Below are 23,532 nucleotides of genomic sequence, written 5' to 3'. Positions count from 1 at the left end.
ATGAAAGCCAAATACATACTATCATATAGTAAAGTTTGTTTTTTATAACAGACTGATGTAAAAAAAAAAAAAAAATGCTGAGTTGTTAGGGAACAAATGAGGAACGAAGGAAGAACTATGTGCTAGTTAATGAGCAACTCCTAATTCAATTTTATAGAGGTCCTCATGATTAATTTAAAAAATTAAAATTATAATTTTGTGTACCTTATTGTAAAGTATTACCAAAAAGTGTAGTGGCGTTTCTTACCTCATGCATAGTTTTTCCTCCTCTGTGCCATTTCTGTGCAAGGAGTCTGCACTCCTAAGGGTTCAGTTGTTAAGGACTAAGGAATTAAAATTAACTAAGGAAACACAGGTGACACAGAAAACAGGTGGTAAAAGGACAAATACAGGGAGTGAACTCAACAAAGATACACAAGAGAAGATGTTTGTCAAGACCAAATTGTCTGACCAGTGAGAAATTGGTTGAACAAGTGCATATCAACCAAATGACCAGCACTAGAAATAACTAAACTGAAACCACACGCTATAACAGATTTAGATATTGTTATATCAAGATATAGCATAAGTGTATGTAATTATTTAATTTTCTGAACTTACCAGACGGTTCCAGCTGCTCTATTAGTTGCCTTTACCCACATAGTCATTATATTCACATTACTGAAGATGATCAAAAGTCTCATTGCGTAAATGTTTTGTGAAAGCACCGGTAGCCATCCCCACAGTAATGTCCCAATCCTGATGAAATCTTTAGTAAAATATATTGTTATATATGATTTTGTCGACATTGGCCAGCCCTTGAATGTTTACATGTAAAAGTGTTGACCTACAGAGAAGGATAACAATGTTCCCTTTTATCGAGTAGTTTGTTGTGTCATTTCTGGGTTTAATGGCATTCAGCTACATGCCATCTTTGCCCCAACAGGCCAAAGACATACAGTATAATGAGGACCAGATGCCTCACAAGGATTGCAGTCAAAAGGGCTCCGTCTGGGAAACAGTAATAATACTGGTGCAGTCTGGTGAAGCTGGTAGAGCAAATAAGTGAAAGGTCAGAAGCTATGTTACCTCCAACAGTGCCGCAAATTGCCTTGACAACGCAGAGAGTAGAATAAAAGAGAGACAGTAGAGATTTGGCAGATGACAGCATGTTAAAGCACTGCCTTTGAACACAGGGTGGCTCTATACTTAGTAAATCTTTTCCTAATGAGCAGAGTTAGACAGATGGAACCAGTATAGTACTTTGAAATGTTCTAGAAAGAACAATGTGGCAGCACAAGATTTTGTTTTTATTACTTTCTACTGGTTATTGGTTAGAGAAAGGAATTATAAGTATTTATGGTTGTAGTTATATGAGGCACAAACTTTTTCAACTCAGTAACAATTGAGTTTAGACTACATGTGCTTTCCTCATAGACTCTATGAACAAACAAACAACAGATTTTCTGTATAGCCAAGCAAAAAAAACTCAAATCCATCAAGATTCCCGCAAAAACCTTCTCTCCTCACAGAAAAATCCTCTAAACTCCGCTAAACTGCTGACAAGCAGGAATGACAGGCATGCTTCATGTTTTCATAAGGATTCCCCACAGCACATATAAACCCTCAGGGTGGTTATGATTGCTGGGGCATCCACAGGCCAAGGCCCTCCTCATCCTCTGGGACTCCCAAGTCAGCCTGGAAGACAGATTGCGGTCCTGACCTCAGATTCTGTTTTGGTCTCTGCTATAATCAGGATGCTCCCTATGCACAGGCTGTCAAGATGCTCACTTTGGTATTCTGCAGAGTTCAAAGTGGAAGAAGTTCACAATTGGACAATTGAGAGACAAGGGTAGAAAACATTTTTTAAATTTCTACTTTTCTGTAAGATTTTCTGAGTGCTCATTGGAATTCTGGAATATCAGAAAAACATCTTTTCCCATAACATCTTGGTAACATCACAGATGTTACCAATTATGCTAATTAAGGTCCCATTCCATTTACCGCAGCAGAGCCTTTCCATTGAGCCAACATGCAGCACCCTCCTATTTCATGTCAAAATGGCTGCTGTGAAAAAGGTCTATTTTACAAACTATATGCGGTGAAACTGTCTTGCTCAGGGTAGTATTATATCATGACTTTGTTCTCTGGCCTCATGAGAGCTCCTGAGTCTACCTGGATTATCTTAACCTCACCTGCCCTGCGTTGTCCTGATTACTCACCAGCTGCTGATAACTGCTGCAGCCAATTGAAAGCAGAATCTCCCGACACCTCTTGTCAGTTTATCAAGTCCTGACGTCGTTCCAAACGGGGAGGGGGGCCATTAAGCAAGAATCCCCTGCTCCGTTTCTGATAACCATCCTGCAACCTAATTTCCACCAACTGTCCACTCTTGCTCCTGCCCGCAGCGAGCTTCCTCCGGTCCCGAGTCAAGGGTCATCCGTTTTCTCAGTTCTCATCTGCACTTCACTAGCACTTCCAATCTCTTCAGTCCATCCCTCGCTGCTGCTGCCTGCCCATCTTCCATTTGCAGCGGGCTTATCTGCCGTGAAGCCTGCATGTGTTGGACTTGGAACATTCCTTGCTTTAGCGACTCTTACTGGTAGTATCAAAAAGCATGGTGGTAGACAGCAATGCACCATGCACACTCCTCCATCTTATCTCACCCAGGGCACCCTGAAAATGAACAAGCTAAGGAATACACTGCAGCCATATTTACATAGTATCTTTCATGCAGATGTAACTCAGAGTACCTTACAATAAAGTGAAGAGACAAGAGAGTACATAAAAATGAGCAAATTAAAACAAGTGCATGTACTGCGCCATAAAACTGAGCTGTCAAATGAATAACAAACAGAAAGAGGCAGCAAAAGGCAAGAACAAGTATGCTAATAATAAAACATAAAATAGAATTAAAACTAGAAGAGTGCACTCAAGCAGTTGTTGATCACTTCAAACCCCTAGTGGCTTGTTAAGAAGAATGAAAAGTCAGCTGTCAATGGCTGTATAAAACAGAGCAGTCATTTACCACTATATTGAGCTGTCATTTTGAAGCAATTTAATTTAAGGTATTAAGTGTATTTTGGCTAAATGGATGTTATCACTATACATGTCCAGTGAATAATTTCCAGTGAGAGACATGCTGTGTTAACTTTGAAACTATTTTTACAGAGGAGTACAAAGGACTGACTGAGCTGATCATTGTGATGTCACAGTGAAGTTGACCTTTGACCTTTTTGGATATAAAATGTCATCACCCCACCATTTTATCCTATTAGATATTTGTACGTAATTTTGTCATAATTACTGTATGAATTCTTGACTCATGTCCAAAATAGTGTTTAGTGAATTTGACCTTTGACCTCTGACCACCAAAATCTAATCAGTTCATCTGTGAGACGACTTGTTCATTTGTGCCAACTTCGAAGAAATTCCCTCAAGGTGTTCTTCAGATGTCGTGTTCTCAAGAATGAGATAACCAAAAAAATAAAAAATAAAAAAAAAATCCCCCTGGCCACAGCTGTCACTTGCATGGAAGCATAAGAAAAAGGGGTTTCAAGAATTCTGACACAGAGGCCCTTCAGCACACAGTCATGAATGTGCACAAAGAAATAATTGGCTGATCAGTCCAGCAGCATGAAAGATTAGCTGCAGACAAGCTGCAGATCCTTTCATCACGACCATGCATAACAAAGGAAACAATAAAATATGTAAAATATAAGGGCGGCAGTTAGTTAAAGCAATGTTGAATAAATAGGTTTTCAATTGTTATTTAAATATGTTGACAGAGCCTACATCTCTTGGGTATTATATTTCATAGTTTTGGTGCAGTAAGGAATCAATTATGAAAAGTAGTCTCTCTAAAGGCAGTGATTTTATATTATTATTGCATTAGGCCATTATAACATTAGTGCACTTTTAAATGAGGATTTGCCTTTACTGGAGAAAAAAAAAAGATTCTGCTCTGAGTTCAGCTCTGATGACCAGATTCTCAAGCTCTTTTAGAAAAATGTGGACTGGAAATTGGTTTTATGTTGGCTGTGTGGTCGATTACACTCATGATGCTTAATGTAGGTCAGGCAAAGGTCTGAAGAGGGATCATCTCATTCCCGCTATGTGGAACTTGAAAAGGTGGAAGTAAGTGCAAGAACATGTTTCTGCCACCTTTCAGCCCAGTCAAGTGGCCCTGTTACTCAGGTTCAGGCCCCAGAGTACCGAGAAGGAAAATCATGCAGGATCGGCTGGTTAAAAAAAGCTCAAGAAGCAATGAAAGGTCTCCATTCTTATTACAGTGGGTCAGCAGGGGGGGGAAGGCTCGAAGGCCACTTTGACTTCTAAGAGAGCATGTCGACATAATATAATTCCATGAGACGAGTCTCTCACTCAATGCCCTGATGAGAAATCAATATGACAGTTGTTCTTTCAGAGCAGGTAATATTAGTGAAGATGAATGGTAGGGTGACTTCCACAGGAAAGAATCAGAAGAAATGCTCAAGGGCTGGTCATAATGGTCATATTGGTGATATTGATTGCAGAGAAAGAGTGGAGAATCCTCAGTGATATATCACACTGTCTCCATGGTAAATATGAGTTGATCCTGACTGGGTGACATATTTTATGGATATTTCATATTATATTCAATGTAAAACACTAATAGTACAGAACAAATGATAAACGGTACAAATAACCCAAATAGTGAAAGCAAGAACAAGATTTGTTTTCTTGATATTTTTAGGACTTTTTAATACAATCTTCTGTCTGTTTTATGCATTTTTAACAATCATACATACTTAATAAGGTTCTTTCTTGAGAAATTCAGTGTTTTCTCGTCCCTGACACTACGCAATTGGTCTGTTAGCTGTCTGGCTGTTTTAACTGCCTATTTTTCTATGGGAGAATGTGAATATAGCTTGTGTTCAGGTCTTTACCATGTCCTTATGTTCTGCTTGTTGTTCTTTTTAAGTTTGTATCTTACATAATAATCTAAATTTACAATTTCATTGAGTTTTCTTCACGGAAATGAATGAAATGCTGTGATGTAGTTTTCTCAGTCAGGTTGTTAATATGGGAGTCTATAGGGACTGACCAACCTAAAGTGGCCACTTGTAGAGCTGCAGTTTTTGGCACTTCTGCATTGGGCTCATTTTTTAGCCACGGAGGCAGACAGTTGGTCATTACCTCGGAGTTGGAGGCAGGGTACTGTCTTTGCAGACTGTGCCTTTTATGCCCTCCAGAACAATGTAATGAATAATGTAATGTATTTTCTGTTGTGGTTGTTATTTGTCTGACTTGTTGCCACAGACACAAAGAGAAATTCTGCAAAGATAATAAACAAAATAAGTCAACTAATTGGTGGATGTTAAAGCCCTGCTGCTGGACTCCAGATCTCACCATAATTATATAAACCAGTGGCTTAGGTGAACAACTTCATGGTTCTCCGCATAGCTGACAGTGACGTTACTGTACATATGACACAGAACAAATTGCTGTTTGTGACACAGGATGTAATTTGCCTTGCTGACAAAGTCCTCAAAAGCCGTGCTTTACTTTACCAATAGCCTCAGAGTACTTGGACAGAAGTGACACGCAAATGGAGTGTGACTCCATAAGACTCATGTACCAGCTGGATCTGTTGCCTTCATAAATAAAGCAAGAGCCAAACCCAGACCCTGTAGTGTGAACAACCTGAGCTGTTCTCTTTTTCCCCAGACTAAGAAAGCCGCTGCCACGGCAAATCAATCAGTCCAGGAGAGGGAACAGGGGACGCCACTGTGCATGAACTGAGGGCAATCAGGTGTAACCCAGATGGCACAATGAAATACAGGCTGCAGCATTGTCTCCCATGGAGTCCCCTCCTTTACTGTGGGATGAGACACAGCAGCACAAGTCACACCACTTTGTATGGCTGATAGTATGACATGCACAAAACTTGCGACCCCAGCCAAACAGATAGTAGTTTCAAGAAGTATTATCCAGCTGAACATTTAAATGTGATGTCTAATTTCAAGGATAGTCTGCAAAAACCCTTTGCACATTTCATGTCTGATACAGTAGTTTCCTTTACTTAGCTCCTCTTTTTGTTGGGTAAATAAACATTTGAACCTCAGTGACTTTGCGCTTGGCCATAATTCTCTCGTTAAAATCTCAAATGTATATAGATTTTAAACCATAATGCAAATTAACGCCATTTTATTATTGCTTATGGGAGTGTTAGAAATCATGTCCTTAAGAACTGCTGGGTCATTAACTACTCTTTTAACTAAATAACTTTATTGCTTATGTCTTCTCTGCTGATGCATTTTATTTGAACTGTATTATACAAAACATTTTAATTTTCTTTCAAATAATTTTATTGTTAATTATGTGTACAGCAGTAATCGCATCCCTGAGCAGTACCAACCAGGGGTGATAAAGACAACGACTTGTGCTGTACATCTCCAACTCTTCCATAAAAGAGATCATTGGCTCCAAATCCTTTCAAATTCCTCCGGTCTGTCATTAAGGATCTGTCGGATTCTCTCCAGGTAGAGAGTATCAGTCAGTGTTGTTATCCAGGATTTGAAAGTCAGCAAGAGAAAAGTTCCTTTGCACAAAAAAGACCTTAGGACAGGAGATGATGCTGTGCACTCTGTAGCTTTTTAGAGTTTTTTGATGCAGCCAGTACAACCGAAAGTGGATCTGGTCTTATTTTGGGCTTTAAAATCCTTGAAAAAGATGAAAATATTGCAAAAATGATTTAGGGCATAATGCGTAGAAGGAAATCTGCCTCCACTTGGTTACATTTTTCACAAAGTGGTGACATTTTCTGGAAGATTTTCTGTTGCTTTACTGTTGAGTAACATTTTTAAACCGTGTCAAACAGTACTAGTAACCAAATTACCAAACAGGCATTGAAGGAATAGATATTAACATATTTCAGACTGGTGTCCCAGATGTCCTCTCCTTTTTCTTTCCCCTGTTCTCAATCCCAGTCCTTTTTGGTACAGTTCTGACTTGCTTGGTCCTGCAATATATCTATATGGTATATAAATAAAATTGCTTTTCCACTATACAGCCTCTCAGAAACTGCTCCAGTTTGGTGTTGCACTCTCAAAAGTGTCTAATCTGAAGGTATCAAATGAAATCTTTGTTTGAAAGCCCATATTTCTCCTGAAGCTGCCAAAACAAAGCAAACATACCCTGAATAGTGTAAAGCCTCGACACTATACAGTCAAACATTTTATTATTCAGAGCAGATCATCATTATATAATTTAAATTTTTGTAATATCTCTGGGTCATCTTTGGAATCGGGTTTTTTTTGTATCATTATTCCACTCATATACACCTTAAATGCTTTCTATGCAATGCACATGAGGGCTTATCGGTACAAGCTTCAATATTTGTGCTCAGTATGTTCTTTAGGTATTGAAGAAATTTCATATGGGTTAAATATTTTCTACTCATTCTCCACCTACAGAAGAGTCATTACACCTTATTTGATATAACTACATCATGATTTTTCCTTGTTATTCTCTTGCCAAAGTCTGTGCCTGGTATAGAGCAAATATCTATTCAGCTGTAGGTTTCTTTAGATTGTGAGTAATATGTGAGGTCTGTACTGTTTTTCTTACACATTATGTGTCAAATATCCTGTAGAAGGAAACTCAATACATTTTGTTGGTGGGTTTACTGTCCTACTTTAATATGAACTTTCATGAAGTTTGTTCAGAAATTATATTAAAACCTTCTGCAATGCAACAGTTGATTAAATTGAATTGAAATGAACCAAAGAAAAAGTTTGGAGTCTTCTACACACAGGCTTGAGTGTTTTTGTTTTTTTGAAGCCTGTCACAGAAGCGCAGATTCCACTCCTCTTTTTGACCTCTGTTGTGCTGTTAAATGTTTTTTCCACCTCTTCTTGCTGGTTTGTGTCACCCTGGCTGATGGTCACATCATCCTGCAGTGCAGTGATGACAGGAGGCTCATCAGGTGGGACGTGAAGAGGTGGTGGAGCTGGAATCACAGCAGAGTTTGTTTTTTTGTCTAAACTCTGGAATTTCCATTGCTTAACTCAGGCTGTACATCAGGCTGTATTGGATGGAAGTGTTGGCAAGAGGTTCTCTGCTTGATTCTGTGTCCTCTTCATCCTCGACTAAATTTTCTCAGAAGGTGCCTACAGCCTCGGTATCATCTACCACATATGTTCCCCCGTGTGAGGCCGAAATTAGGGCTGAAACTGTACATACATTTGCCCAGCTGCAACAGAGGAAGAATTTCATCACCCGGACATCAGCAGAACTTTGTCTTACCTGTGCTCAAATAGACGGGAGATCGACTGTTGGAGCGTGGTGGACAGAGCAGTGGAGACGCAGTCCAAACCTGCCTTTGTTGCCCCAGCAGCCATTCCACTGAGCCGCTGGGAGGGCATGTCTAAATAGGAACACCCAGAGGTCCCACAGGACTTTGGGAACCATCTTCATCGCCATCCCTCCAGGGCCAAGCATCTTGTAGCTGGGCACCTCCTGCTGCTTCTCTATCAGGCTCCTGGCACCTTTCTGAGCCCCATTAATGATTTTTGGATGTTGAATACAGGGAGGGCTGGCCCCTGGTGAGTTCAGAAACCTCCTGGCTTTGAATCCAGTATCTCTCATCTTCATGCTGGTGTTCACCTCCCACACCAGAAGAGGCTTGGCATCAGCAGCATCAAAGTCTTCAAGTTCAAACTGCCAGAGCTGCACTCTCAGTATTTTTGCTCCGCTCCACCAGCATGTCTGTCATATCCTCAACAGTCACCCCAGATGGGATGCTGTTTCTCTTCTGAAGCCTGGTAAATTTTGCCACCGGTGCAATCTGAGCCTGGTAAGAGCTGCTGCAGAACATGTTCATAGATGGATATGCTGACCAACACCCTGATGGGTCTGTGGATGCCTCTGTTCCCCTCAGTGAACTCCAAGGAAATTCACTTCCTTCATATTTCAATGCAGAACAAGCTAAAGTGTCAAAGCGATCGCCAATTTGAAACATCACACTTCATATTCATTACATTTATTTGACAAGCTACTTTGGGAATGTAGATTAATAATACAAGATATCAACAGATATGATTTATTGTTACAGGCTATGATAAGACGTTGTTGAACCCAGAGGGGAAATTTAAAAGCTACACAGCACTTTATAAAGTAATTAAAATTACCTCCACCTTTAGCAGCTGTATCTTTTAAGTCATGTATACATTAATAGCGATTATCCAAAGTACATTATTCCAGAATGGCTCATTCTGAATGATGAGCATATTTACTTTTGGTACTTTGATATATTTGCATCAAAATATAGAATATGGCAGAAATGGAATATATCTATGAGTAGTTTTCAGCAGCTAAACGTCATGGACATACTGCACATTTGTAGAATAAGTCTATATTTCATTCCACTGACATGTTGCATAAACAGCCTGAATGACTTAAATGTTTTGCACATATATATATTTTTTAATCTTATTTACTTTGGATTCTATTTTCTTTTATTTCTCACTACATTTCCCCTTTTGCTGCTACTTTTCTGTGTGCTTTGTCAAATCAAATTTCTCCAGCAGGGGGATCAATAACATTAACTCTTATCTTATCTGACTTATTAGTGTATCACCTGAAATAAGAAATTGTATATTTTTGTATATGTATTTGCCACCACCATGGCACAGTGTTTGGTATTGCAAGCTCACTGCAAGATGCTACTAAAACCTACACACTGGTCCTTTCAGTAAAATTTTGAAATGTGTATCTTTATTCCTACACTTACTATACTATTAGCACTCTAACTTACAGTAAGTAAGATATCTGTTTACTTCACCACTTGTATCTATTTATACATCAGCTCCCAGGCCTTTTTAATTTTTGCATAATTATTCATATTAATGTCACACCAATCATCTTCTGAATTTTATATAGGTAGGCTATTTATCTTAGTCAATGTACATTCAATGTTAAATTTTAATATGTATGATTTACCTTGTATGATGTATGATTTACCTTTACCTTTAAGATTTAGTCTTTATGTCCTAAAATAATCTTAAAGATAAAATAAGGACATCTTTGTCTTAAAAATGTTGATCAAACGTTAGAGCTGCTATTATCCATAACTGTCATAGTCTGAATAGTCATTGTCTAAAATAAAATTCAGTGATTTAACCATGCAATAGTCTCAAAAAGGCTATGGCTACTGTTTAAACATCAAAGACTACATTTATAAATCATAGCACACACACGCATCACTAGCAGAGTGTCAAATATGTTTTGAATTTATGGACTTCACTGCGAAATAGACTGCAGAGAGTCATGATGAGTGAGATTCCAAAATGTAAGGAGAAAAAAAATGCTCAGCTCAAAAAGAACTATGTACTGTGTAGGGAAGAGAATTTAAAATGATTAATTTAACTAATTAAAATCTGATAGTTGCAGCAGAAGGTAACAAAGTGTTTAACTGACATGGTGATGCTGCAGGGTGAATTTTGTCAAGCAAAGTTCCCGAAACTGACAGTCACTGAGCAGGCAGTAGTGAGTACAGTACAGTACTCTGTGGATTGGAACGCAGCTTCAGTCTTCATCTCCCTGTCACCTACATGCAGCAAATGGTGCTGTCCATGGTACTGAAACTACAGGGACACTGTCCATTGTTCTGAAAAGCTCAGCCATAGTCACAGGAATCTTAGCAAGTAATTTAGCTGTTTTTTTATTGTTTTTCTGTAAATGCATAAAGCTTGAATAAAAGGGGGTAAAACATACGACTTCCTCAGCACATGGAGTTGCTCAGTTAAACACGTGATTTGAGTGTGGAGTTCCAGTCACACAGGTGTGTGGTGTGGAGGCTTAACCTAGTCTCTGTTCAAAGAGGGTCTCTGCTGCGAGATGTGAATGGCCTCCTTGATCTCAAAGCCTCCTTGATCTCAAAGATTCCCATTTTTCTTGACAAATCCTGAACTGAATCATACTTACTTACAACCTGAACTCATATTGAGATGTACAGATGACACATGAGATCAGATTAGATACAAAAGAAAGCTCCTTTTGCTCACATAATCACTTGTACTCCAGCTTTGCCTGATAACAGAAACACAGTACCAAATAAAGATTATTCATAGCATTCACTAATTAGAAATAGGGTCATGTGTTTTGTTGTAGTTAAACTGATGATGCAGCAGTAAATGCATCCTAGTAAGACTCACATTTTATGTTCTGGATGAAGCAAAGTCACAAGAGACCTTCTGCTGTCTTTGAAGTAGTCTGGCTACTGGCTTAGACTTTGAAATAAATAAATGAATAGCACAGGGAGGGAAAAAACTGTTATAGATATTCCCTTAGAATCAATTCTTGGTTTACAGAGTCAGAAATGCAGCTTTAAAGCCCGTTTAGCCAGTTTGGAGACGTGTAACATAAGAAATCTGCACATTAAATTCCTTTAGTAGAAACTGAAGTAAAATTAATTCTCTGCATATAGGCACACAATCCACATGTTGTGAAACTAACCCTAAGATTTTAGGATTTAAGGTTTAAATGTCTTCATTTTTTTGTCAGTGGGAAAACACTGTCTGTACATTTTCTTTAGGGTGGGCTGTAAATGTAATAATTTGGGGGCTTGTCAATCATAACTCTAAACTCCAAAACTTGTGGGTTTTTCTGGAGAATTAATGTGCGTCAAGATGCTGCCGGTGTGTAGGACTTTACATAGAAAACAACAGACGTGGGTGTTTTGATGTTCATCATAGGCTGTCAGCTGCACTGTCTTGAGAAGAGAATTGTCCCATAGAAAATGAATACAATTACGAACCAGGCTTCTCCACGCACTGCTTTTAATTGTTCACTGCTGTCGCAAAGACAGCTGAAGTTTGCTGGACAAGCTAACGCTCCGCAGCTCACTCAGACAGCAACATTTCTTTTTTTTTTTCTATGAATTTTTTATTGACATTCGGCAAACACAGTTCTATAAAGTGAGTTTCAAATATTGTATGCATGCATCATCCATTTATGTATGCCTGAAATGCCCTGTTTGAGATTTATAACAAACACAAGGGGAAATAAAAACAAAACCAGTGAAAACTGGAAGAGTGCACTCAGTAGAGTGCAGATCTCTGCCGGGCAACCCGGAAATAATGTAACCCCTTTAAAATCACTAACATTTTGGTTAGTAACTGTAATTCAAACAAAAAATTTTGTCAGTAACTGTAATGGATTGCAACTGCATTAATTTTGTAACTTAACTAGTAACATATAAGTAGGCATCCATCAGACATTGGTGTGAAATTTGTCATAATTAGTGTGTAAAGTCTTGAATTGGATGATGCAAAAACATAATCATATGATCCCCTCAAGGCTAAGCTTGATGTTGAAGACCTTACCATACAGCAAAGTCATAGATTTATAAAAAATGTTCTGAACCGTACAGTTCCATTGACACATCTACAATGTTGTCCATAGCATGACTGTCCTTCCTTCTTTCATGTATTTAGTTTCAGTGGAGTGTGTTTTAAAGTGCAATAGCTCTTATATATACACATGAAATAATTCCACTATCAGTATCTGAATTATATGCAGACCACAACATTTGAAATAACAGCAACCAAAAACAGTCTGCATGACAAACATGTGGTTAGCCATTCTGGTGTACCCACAGTATTAGTATAAGCTAGATCCTGCAGTGAAAGAAGGACGCCAGGTAAGACCAAGATAACATAATGCTTTTACAGATTTGAATTTTTATTCATGCTGAATTTCATTCGACCTTTAGAGCTGCAAATGCATCATTCCTTTCCTGTTGTGGATGATCTAAATGTATTCTGAAAACGTAACTTTTTAAAGTCTTGTGATAGAATAAGTTACTGATCACATTTAGGATGAAGTCTTTAACATTCTTTTTCTTTTCCAAGTAAGTTCTGCCCAACACTGGCTGCATCCTGCCATTACAATATCCCTAGGGGTTGTTGACAAACATGAAAGCGAGCAGCATGGGCCTATTTTCCATAGGAAACTCAATTCCTGTCCTGCAGTGCTACAGATGAGAAGGGCATCAAAGCATGTGTGGTATGCAAAATGACTGCTAACGCCATATTTCACTTAGGTACCGTGGTTAATCCTGATTCAGGGAGAAGCCAGGAGAACCGAACATACTGAGAGAGTTGCAGAGCACTAAATCAAGCTAAGCTATGTCAGGTGACACCAGCCAGCCCACTACACCCATCACATCTCATTGCATTGATTCTGATCAATTAAATGCCTCTTCATGCTCACATTCTGAAAGATGATCCGCTTTTTTTTACTGCTGATGCAGGTGAACTGCTGCGGAACATAAATATATATATTGTATCCATTTGGGCATTGCTTATCTGAGGAATGGCCACAAATAGATTTCACTTACTTGATAGTATGTTGCACTTAATGGGCACAGGGGATTGGCCACATGATGGCCCACACATAGATAATTCCATGTGATGGTAGGGTGACCTTGCTTTACCCTCCACGCATGGCTTGCATTTGGGATATCAGCAAAGCCACATGGTCGACGCTCCGAGAAAAGAGAAAATATAGAGCAGCTTCTAGGAGCGAGTTTGTTATCAATATTCTCTCAGATTGTTGAGCCAAACAAGATAAAATCACATCAAATTTGTATGCAAATTACAGTCTGCACAATTCAAATTTAACTCATTTTCAGGCCATCAATGAGTGTGTCCATCATCAAGTGAACTGACATATAAAGTACCTTTAAGGTGAGCTATATGCTCACAGGGAGCGTGAAGTTCAGAGCAACTGTAAAAACTGGCATTCACTCTTTGCTCACGTCTGACAGCAGCATGACTAATTCATGCTCAGATCAGTATTCAGCATCAGATGATCTACTCAAAGATGTATGTGATCACATGTGGGGAAAAATAACATTGGTGTTCCTTTTAAAGTGAAGCTTTAAACTGTGTGTTTGAGGAGTGATATGTTCAGATCCTAAACACCAAATGTCAGTGCTGTACGTGCTGTCATTTATTCTCAATAAATCTGTTCATATCAGCAGTCTGACTGCAATGGCTTTAGATGACAGATCACCATAGCAACAAGTAGATGGTATGAAGATATAACATCTGACAAAAGGTGTAAAGAACACCTACACAATCAACACACCTGAGTACAGTTCTGAGGTATTCCTATTCCACTTGCATATTTCCTTTATGTGAAACACCACATTTCAGATGGAAATATGCACTTTTGACCCATTATTCCCGTGTCTGAAGGCCGTTACTAATTACCTGCATAACAGCACTTACGTACATAACGATAAGTGTGATTGCGCTGCTTAAGGTGAGAGTACTCAGTTGTATGTTAAAGAGTTCACATTATTTCTCCCATTTGCCAGCAACAACATTGAAATACTGCTTACACTTGAGTTTGTCAATACCCTGTTAGTGGTCATTCTTTAGAATATACCGTATGTACTGTACATACAGTAACAACGTAGGGCAATAGTTTCACACTCTGGGAAAGATGCTTTCACTTTCTTGCTTAGAGTTAGACAAGAAGATTGACACATCTGTCCACCAAGTAGCTGGAGCCGATATCTGATTAGCTTAGCGTAGCATAAAGTAGGGAGGATAGTTTGCCTGACTTTATCCAACAAAAAATAAAGAAATGACAGCATTTTGCTAGCTTCAACCACTTGGCTAGAGTGACACTGCTGGAAACAGCTATATGATATTAAGGCATTAACTAGCATACTGGCATCTAGCAGCTCAGTGTGCAGTTAACAAAATCATGATGCATTCTGGGACATGTCAGCTATGGACACCATACTTACATAACGCAGCACTGCATGGTATCGCCCAAAAGATATTCTTTGCAAGCTTTTGTGAGCCACATAAAATGAGCTGCTGGGCCATATTAGACCCATGGGCCTCGAGTTTTATACATGAAGTGTAGGAGGAGAAATCTCACTTTTGCATTTTGAATTAAGCCTACATGAAGGCGAAGGCGAGCTGGGGAAGACTGACTGACTCCCACATAACAACAGTTACAGTAGTCAAGACAAGATGTTATAAAAGCATGTAAGACTCCAGCCAGAAAGAAAAAAATATTATTTATATCAACCTCATATGGAAAAACTACCGCTGATGACTGAATTTCTTTCTTTCTCAAATTTGAACACAGAGTCAGAACTGACACCCGTATTTCTGGCGCGCGGACAGACAGAGGCCCAAGAGAATTGGGTAGACCACTGGAGGAATTTTGAAGTGACACAGAGGTCTAGCAGCAGTGACAATGACAGTTTGTGGTTTTACTACTAGTCCCCACGCAGAGGTTGTTGTGCTGCAAGCTAGTCATAATTCCCATTTGTGTCATAGTTTCTAGCCGTCTGACAGACCAAGTTACATTATGAAATGGACGATGTCACTGAAGATTATGGAAAATTGGAAAAAAATTGATAGATTTCCCAAAACACAACTAGTGCTTTGTATTCTTTATGTATATATATAGGCCATGATTTAACTTGGACTTTAATGAAAGGCTCTCAGGGACTCTAAAAAAGATGGTTTGAACTCATTTGCCTGAATAGAGTGTGCAAGAAAAAAAATTGAAAAGACAAGTGAAGAGCATTTAGAGGTAAAGCTCACAGCATGGCCCACAGTGTATCGTCTCTATTTAGGCTGAAGTCCCCTTTTCTGTGTCAGGTGTTGAAATGCCCTTGTCACATTAAGTGGCAGATCTCAGGACACTTAACATTCCTCCCCACCCCCTCGGCAGATGCAGTGTTTTTAATGACATTGTCTGCTTCCTGTCAAGTCAGCTGGGGGCTGATGCGAGGAAAGTCACCTGTGGAAGGACGGCGGAGAGAAAATGTCTTGAAGGGCGGCGCAGGAGCTCTACGGGGTTCTGTCTTCAGTGTGAGTGTTTCTGAATCAGGGCCGAAGCACACTGCACTGCACAGACACTAAAACTATAAAAATTTAGGGCTGTGCGTTTTTTCCGGTGGTGTGTTTTCTCTAACGTTTGCTCACTGCTTTTAACTGGCCTCATAGGAATTATTCCACCGCATGATTGAATGGTTTATGAAAATGTCCGAAGGGAAATATAAAAATCTTTTCATCTTCGATATAAAAGGACAAAATGTTCAGATAGGAAGGTACTTAACTAGAAAATTGGCAGGAAAGACAGAGGGTTGGGGTTGACTAGCGTGTGTGTGTGTGTGTGTGTGTATGTGTGTGTGTGTGTGTGTGTGTGTGTGTGTGTGTGTGTGTGTGTGTGTGTGTGTGTGTGGCAGCGTGCAAAGATGCTCGCACGTAGTGCCTGCTTCACAATTCAGGTGTGCTTTGCTTGCTTAAACTCTGGTCAGCTTAATCTTCAATTCAAATGAATCTGCTCCCCTCAGGCACTTGTCTCACCTCTTTCTGTCATTTCTTTTTCTCTTTAATTTTCTCTTGCTGGTCATTTTTCACAGAGAATTTTCTACAAGCTTGGAAAACGCCTGCCAAGGTGGGGCAGAAATCTGGGCAGGAGGGATGACAAGATGAGAGAAAAGCTGGTGGTGAGAATCTCCTATATAAAAGAGCTGACACGTCTGCCTCTATTCGGAGCTCTCTGCAGGTGGAGCTATCGTTTCCCACACGCCAGTGACCACATGTGGGTACTAATGATTAAAGACAGCGCTGAGATAGGGCCTCTTGAGGGTAAAATGGGAGAACAGAGTTCTTGGATGAAGTTGTCGAAAAAATTGGAAATGACGTGACATGGTCAGTATTCATGTGGAGCCGCTGCTTTGCTTGTTAATTTGGCACAACTAAATAGAACCTTAGGTGGGCAGTGTTGAAATGATTGCCCATTTTAACATTCTTCAGGACTGTTTGATAGCGATTACAGAATTCAGCCATCTTCACTTTGTTCCAGGTTTTTTTTTATATCTTTGGTCTCTTTTTCACCAAGAAAAACACCTCATCAGTAAAAAACTAGGTCAGGTGATTTGGCCAGTCATTGTGGGTCATAGATGGATAAAGGACTGTGCAAGTGAAGCCTGCAAAACGTCATACAAAGAGACACTGACTACAAAGAGACATATTCTGAACAGATGCAAAACGCCACAATGAAACACAAAACTACTGCAAAAGAACCAAAATGACAATAAACAGATGCAAAATGACCACAGGGAGACATAAAACAAACACGAGGGGATGTAAAATTACCACATAGAGACACAAATTGATCACAAAAGATGCAAAATGACCACAGAGACATGAAATAACCACAAGCAGATTCAAGATGACTATAAACAGACACAAAATGCCCACCGAGTGATGTAAAACGACCATAAAAACCCACCAAGAGATACACAACAACTACAAAGGGACATAAAATGACCACAACACAACACAACTAGAGACACAATAACTCCAAAGGGACAAAAAATTACACAAAGATGCATGACAGCTACAAAAGATGGAAAATGAAAACAAAAAAAGGCACAAAACAATTAGAAAGAGATGTAATGCAGCTACACAAAGACCAAAACTACTGCAGAGAGACACTAAAAAAACAACAGAGACATAAAATTACCACTAAACGACCACAAACGAGACACAGCAAAGATAAGGTGTCACTGCAAAGGGACACAAAACTACACACTGTTGTGACTGTGCAAAGAGATGCAAAACACAAAGGCACAAAAGGACTTCAAAAAGATGTAAAAACAACCACAAAGTCTTCTTTGTGAGAGAGATGACGGGACCTTTTACATGTCTGTGCCCAGAGGCCCATTGTCTCATAATCCACCCGTACCAATCATGAACATTTCACTGTTTTGCCCTACAACATCTGAGTTGTTCTGTTAACACCTGTTTTTGGCCTATACAGGCAGCAGAAAACAAGCTCTGAGCGACCTAACGCTGACACATTTTAAGTTGATACTGTGAACTCCACACTTTGAGCAGATAAGGAGCAACATTAGCATTAATTTAAGAGTCTTGTTTGTGTCCCTGGTGAATTAAGTGCAATAGTCACTCTTTTTGTTGTCCCTGTTTTGCTCTTGCTCTAAGTGCCGAGGGAAATATCTGGCTCTTTAGTGGCTAAATGCTCTCCTCTGTTCGCCAGTTAGTCTTTAACTTTGTCTTTCTGCTGTTTGGTGCTGAGCAGGTAGTGTATACTGGGTTATTGGAGTTTTGTTGCTGTCTGCTGATGAGAGTGGTGAGAGAGGACCAAGAGTTTACAAGTTATAGGACAGGAGACTTAGCTTTCGTTGAGAAAAGGAGATCTGTAGCTTCGTCCGAGCAGGTAGTTGAGGATTAATCCAAACCCAATCCAAGGATCAGAACATTTCCAGCAGAATGGTGTTTAGTTGTCCAGAAAAGTTCCATAAATCCATTTTGTTCCTGGAAACTTGCCACCCTGTTTACTTTCTTATAAGTCTGGTTTCCTTTATAGCAAATATGTCCAGGACCTGGATAAAACATCTTATTCTCTCCTCTTTTTGCCACTCTTACTCCTTGCTCTGTCTGTCCTCTTCCATGCTGCCTTTGTTAAGTTTTCCCCTGCTCAGGTGTGCCTGATTCATCTTCTCCTCCCCCTGCCTTTCCTGTCCAGATAGAAAGGGTTATTCTGTGCATTTTTTCCTCCTCTCTGCTACAAAGTCACATTTCTTATTCCCAGCACTCATAGCTGGCTCCTGTTGGAACTTTATGGCCTCTAGCTCTTTGATGTATAACATGAGTCAGAAAAGTTGAGTTTTTATTTTCTATATCTTTGCAATAAATTTGTTTGTGATCATCACAAATGCTTATTGTCATTCATTTTTCATTTCTTACTTTTTCAATAGAAATCATTTTTGTGTCACTACCCCTCTAATGGACAACATGAGTCAAAATGACTTATTTCATGCATGACTACAGTTTCTTTGCTCTACCTTTGAAATAACTTTATTTCATCATTTAATATTAGAAGCATTACATTACATCCTAAACATACCCAAGTAGTTTTGTTGCCTAAATCTAACCCTAGGAAACACTGAACACCCTGCATCACCCAGGAAGAGGGATGTGCAGAGGACCTCCACCAGGGCTGTTATCATCCAAATGGTAGTTGCGACGGACGATGTGTACAAAGGGCAGTGCAAGCTTATGACTACACTTACTGATAATTCCTCGATCATGGGAAATAATTGCAGACCCCGGAGTGGGGTTCAGCAGGTTACCCACACCTCATGGTTAAAAGTAGACACACACTAATCCACTCAGTGTGGTGTGTGCTCAGCCCCAGACATTTAAGGGCATCACAGACTTGTTATTGCTCAATCTCATGTGACTGAATGACATTTGTCCCTCTAAGAAGTTGAACACCCACTGCATGGGGTCAGGTAACCAGTTAGCATAGCAGACTGTTGTGTGTTATCAGAATTAACCAGACAAATTGTTCCACCAACTAAGAACAGCCATGCAACACTTACATCACAGATACACTACCGTTCAGTTGCTTTTACAGATTTTCTTCAAACTTAGTACAAATGTTCACTTCACTTACAAATGAACTGGTTAGATTTTGATGGTCAAAGGTCAGAGTTCAAGGTCACTGTGACCTAAAGTTCATCGTCCCATTCTCGTTCTCGCATCTCAGAAATGCCTGAAGGAATTTCATCACATCTTACACAAAAGTCCACTTGGACTCAAGGATAAACTAATTATTGATATGATATGTTAATTATTTGAAAAATTCACACAAATATCTAATAGGATAAAATAATGAAGTGAATATGTTTTACATCCAAAAGGTCAAAGGTCAACTTCACTGTGACATCATAATGTCCAGGTCTCTATCAGTCCTCTGTACTCCTCTGTAAAACTATTGTGTTAGTGAAGACAGCATGTTTCTCACCGGAAATGGCACATCTCAGTATAGGGCTTGACACCTTTCATCAAATTCCTTTAAAGTCTTCACTACGTATATTATACAGACAGAGATGCACACTGGAATTTGTCAGGTCTGTGGAGGCATACAACTGCAAAGTGGTTATTCTAGTTGTTCATAAAGTAAGACAGGAAAATGAAAATAATCATTTGTGGTAATCAAAATCAAGACATCTAATTAATACTTGCAAAAGACATAGCAAATAAACAGTCAGCGATGCATGAAATATGATAGGAATTGAATACAGGTGATTTTTGACCCATGTTGTGCATTAGAAGGGGTTTGGATAGCTTGTGCATCAAAGGGCTAGAATAGAGACCACAGGGGATCTTATTACTGAGTATGAAAACAGCAATCATTACAGACTATTTTCAGTTTTTAAAAGAAGTAATATGATCCTCGTGATCTTTGACTGCTTCAGTTCAGTATCTGTGATGGCAGTCACGTCCTCTTGTTCTCTCTCTGCTGGTGCCACCCCGGCTGGAATAAGGGCTTTCAATACAAGACAAGAAATATTTTACAAAATTGCTGAATGAAATCAAGTCCATCAATCTCGAGAAATATCAGATTTTTGTATCCACAACAGCATTGCTCTCAGAAACTCAGCAGCGTTAATCTCTCTGATCTTTTCCATCCCGACAAGGTTCAGCATCAATAAATTGGAAATTAAAATTGATGCAGGAGGAGTGGAAAAGGCATGCTGATGAAGAATATGCCACTGGTGCTGTGAGGTAGAAGTAGCCTCTGCCAGAAGGGTGTTAATGATGAAAATGCCATACCTTGCTCAGGATTTAATACTGCTTTTTACTGGATCAGAGATAACATTGTGCAGTAAGGCACACTATAACAGCATGTTCTGCGGGAGAATGTAAAACTCACCTCTGCTCTTCTGCCGAGTACCGACTGCGTACCTAGTCTGCTCACCGTGTTTCAAAGTGTCTCACTTTTTCTGTCAAATGTGTCAGGCATTTCTCACAAAGGGGGTTGTGTGTTGTGCAGAGTATAATTAGACATTTAACCCACAGGAGACTTTCAAAGCTTCCCGAGTCATTCTCCATATAACCCGATTAGAGCGGCCCAGGAAGAGGATTGTGCTGTTCAAATCAAAGACGTAGAGCAAGATGAAAGGGCGTCAGAAGAGTACCAAAACTGTAGTGATTTAGGGAGAGATTAGATGTTACTACTTTGGCGCTCTGATGCTCCCCACACCTCGCATTTCTACTTATCATGGCCAATTAAGTATGTAAGCGATGAATTTCTCACCAAATGTGTGGTTCGAGATTAAGCTGGTGGAAAATGTTGGATTTGGGAAGAGAAAACTGCACTGATCTCTAGATTTTGAGTACACAGATTAATGTCTGCATTTAAAGATTACGGCTCTTGTAGTGACAGAACTTCTCCTGCAGTTATTTAGGTTGGCTCTGCAGCACAGTATGTGGTATAAGCTCCATACTTTTGTTTGTGACAAATGAAGTAAATTGGTGTAACATTATTTGTGGATCTCACGTTACTGTCTGCCAAGCAACTTTATATTCTGAGCAAGCCACCTGCTTGTAGTAGTCATAGTTAAAAGCATCGTGTCATGCTACTGTTTTCCAGGTTTCAAATGGTATAACTGGCCAAAACTATAAATTACTATAAATTTTTAAATATCAGCTTTTATATCACATCTTAAGCTGCATCCGACTTCTCATTATTTAACCAGGTTCAAAAGAGGCTTGAAGTTGTAATGCACAGTTTCTCTTGACTGTCACTCAGTATTAGTCTAGCAATCTATTAGTCAGTATTAGTCTAACATTAGTCTAAAATCGCCCCAGCTTATGGAATAGCAACATTACTAACATGCTAACACTGAGTTCAAAATGGTCAAACTTACTGCTTCCCAGTTTGAAGCTGGTTTACAGACAGCCAGTGTTGATCCATCCTTGAGCTCGAACTGATTTTGGCCCTTTTTTTTTTTTTTTGTCATTCATTTAACACACACTGAAGTGTAAAACTGCAAGGGAAAATATAACAGTTGCCGTCCCTTGCAGCTGGTTTGTCAATAGCGCTGTATTTCAAAATTACAGTTATTATAACAGCCCTACAAAAAACAGAAACAACACATGTATTTGACATTTTCCCTACCTAACAGTATGTCCACTGACCAAAAAAAAAAATCAACAAGCTGTACATCTGATAATTATTTAAGAAAATGAGAAAAGTGTCAACCATTTGTGAGTTCCGACTGTTCAAATGTGAGGATTTTCTGCTTTTCTCTATTTCATATCATCACACAGTAAATTGAAATTGATATTTGGGATTTTGATCAAACAAAACAAAATCAAAAGCGTTATCTTGTTTTGTGTTTTTTTTTTTTTGTCTGCCCTCTCTGAAATAATCCTTGGTTGCAGCCTCGGTTGGGAAGTCTACTGTATAACCAAGTGGAAATCGCCAAGAAAAATGGCACCACAGGCCCACTGTGCTGTCTTTCACACCTAGGTTTTGCGTTGGCGCCGATGTGGTAGGAGTAAATGATGGAGTAAATGGGTTAATGCAGATTACATAACACATTTTCAAGGAATAAACCTGTCTGGCATGGCTTGTTTACACTGTAATATATTTATTAAAAACATCAGTCTTTGTCAGTGATAAAACAATACATTTCTTTGACTTGTTTTCCTTGAAGTCCCTGTTTTTCACTTTTGTTTTGTTTGTCAAAAGTGATGAATTTGTGATGAATTTAAATACAAAATGGCCTAAATTGTGGTATTTTCTGATTATTCATGTCTTTTTTGATAATAGCTGCTGACTGTTAGTGAAGACAGGTGCTTAGGCCAGCTGTTCGACACACTTGGCTTTTTTAGGATCCGTTCTTTGTTTGACTGGAGAAAAAAAATGGGAAAAAAGAAAAAACCCTGACACCTAGAGACCATATTTCCCAAAGCCACTAAATTTAATGGATGAGTTTAAATTCACATCCACTGCTCTGCCTCCTAAAAATTAAACATCCAGATGGAAGAACTATAACAAGCAATTTTAAGTTCCAGCCAAGAACACCTGAACAATGCAATGAACAATCAGAATTCAAAGAATCGTTTTTCCTCTCACATCCCATGCTTACTTTTTATGCTTAAAGCTTCACTCACAAACCACACTCATATGAGCTTGAATGGACTCTAACCCACACCTAATTATTCTCTTCTGTGCCACTATCAGGCAGCTAACCACTTTTACATTCACATTTCTTGCTACTACACACTTTCATGTAACCGTTTCTGTAAAGGCAACTTAATGAAGTTGACAGCGGGGATGCACACTATAAACATTTAATCCAAGTGCAGTGAAATTTGAGTTTCAAAATCTGTCAGCATCATGTTTTAAACATGTCCTGTGCACTGAGAAAACTACCTCGGCCAGAGAAGACAGAGGAGGAGAATGGAGGAGAGAAGGATCGAGTAAAATATGTTTTGTTATTCCTTTCATGTCTAATCAGCGAGGCTGTCTGCCTGTACTGAAGCACTTTAGACTGGCTGCAGGACTGACAATCTATGGTGTGTTATTACCAGCTATGTGGTAGTTTTACAAATGCAACATTAAGCCTCTACCCTCACAGTTCACCCAAGTTTCATCAATAAGTGAGCAATAGGTTGCAGCTTCAAACATATGGTCTGGTCAGTG

The 23,532-nt window shown here is 39.2% G+C and overlaps 1 pseudogene; it reads right to left on the bottom strand.

Moving 5' to 3' along the window:
• Positions 1 to 1,614: 1,614 nt before the first annotated feature.
• LOC146312029 (uncharacterized) overlaps positions 1,615 to 23,532 on the bottom strand; it is a 34,093-nt pseudogene continuing 12,175 nt past the window's right edge.

This window comes from Lutjanus erythropterus, chromosome 17, assembly GCF_056507025.1.
Source record: "Lutjanus erythropterus isolate fLutEry1 chromosome 17, fLutEry1.hap2, whole genome shotgun sequence".
NCBI lineage: Eukaryota > Metazoa > Chordata > Actinopteri > Lutjaniformes > Lutjanidae > Lutjanus > Lutjanus erythropterus.
The sequence above is the reverse complement of the archived record's forward strand: the minus strand, read 5'-3'. Positions and strand labels throughout refer to the sequence as shown.